The 640-nt window shown below is 30.8% G+C and overlaps 1 long non-coding RNA gene across 1 annotated transcript; it reads left to right on the plus strand.

Moving 5' to 3' along the window:
- The first annotated feature begins 7 nt into the window (after positions 1-7).
- On the plus strand, positions 8-640 carry LOC117114964. Its single transcript, XR_004446468.1, has 2 exons — positions 8-162; positions 529-640. It is a non-coding gene; the product is annotated as an uncharacterized LOC117114964 (long non-coding RNA).

Raw genomic sequence — 640 nt, forward strand, 5'->3', positions numbered from 1 at the left:
CCTGGCAACTTATTACTTTCTCTCCGGAGTTTTTTGTTTTATATATATATATATATATATATATAAATATATATATATATATATATAGAGCATGATGTAATCCACATGAGTTCCTTAGATACATAACTCAATGAAAAAAACGATGAGATGTTCAACGACTTGGTATGTTTTGAATAAAATTTGTGTTCTAAGTCTACCAAGTTGTTGACATCCCATCGTCTTTTTCATTGAGTTTGACATAATATGTGACATGCCTAAATATGGTCATGATGACATCACATCATGACCATATATAGGTACATCATGATTATATATGTCCATACAGCAGTTTTCTTATACATAACATTTGATGTGTGGACAGAGCTTAATGTTTTGACAGGATTTGAACCCAGGACAACGAGATTAAAAGAAAAGCACCTTACCACAAAGCTGCAGCTCCACATTCATAACCTGTTATCAAGTTATTAAATGTATATGATAATAGTAGAAGTGTATGTACAAACAGTTTTCATTAATATTTATTTTCAGAAATTATTGTGTATCCAGCTGATGAAGTGAAGAATTTAATGACATCATCAACTGACTATGAATCTTTGATACCACATCGAATTGACAGCCAATATGTACAATTAGTTGACTC

Source organism: Anneissia japonica, unplaced genomic scaffold (genome assembly GCF_011630105.1).
Source record: "Anneissia japonica isolate Jap-2015-1 unplaced genomic scaffold, ASM1163010v1 scaffold188853_len640_cov92_single, whole genome shotgun sequence".
Classification (NCBI taxonomy): Eukaryota; Metazoa; Echinodermata; class Crinoidea; order Comatulida; family Comatulidae; genus Anneissia; species Anneissia japonica.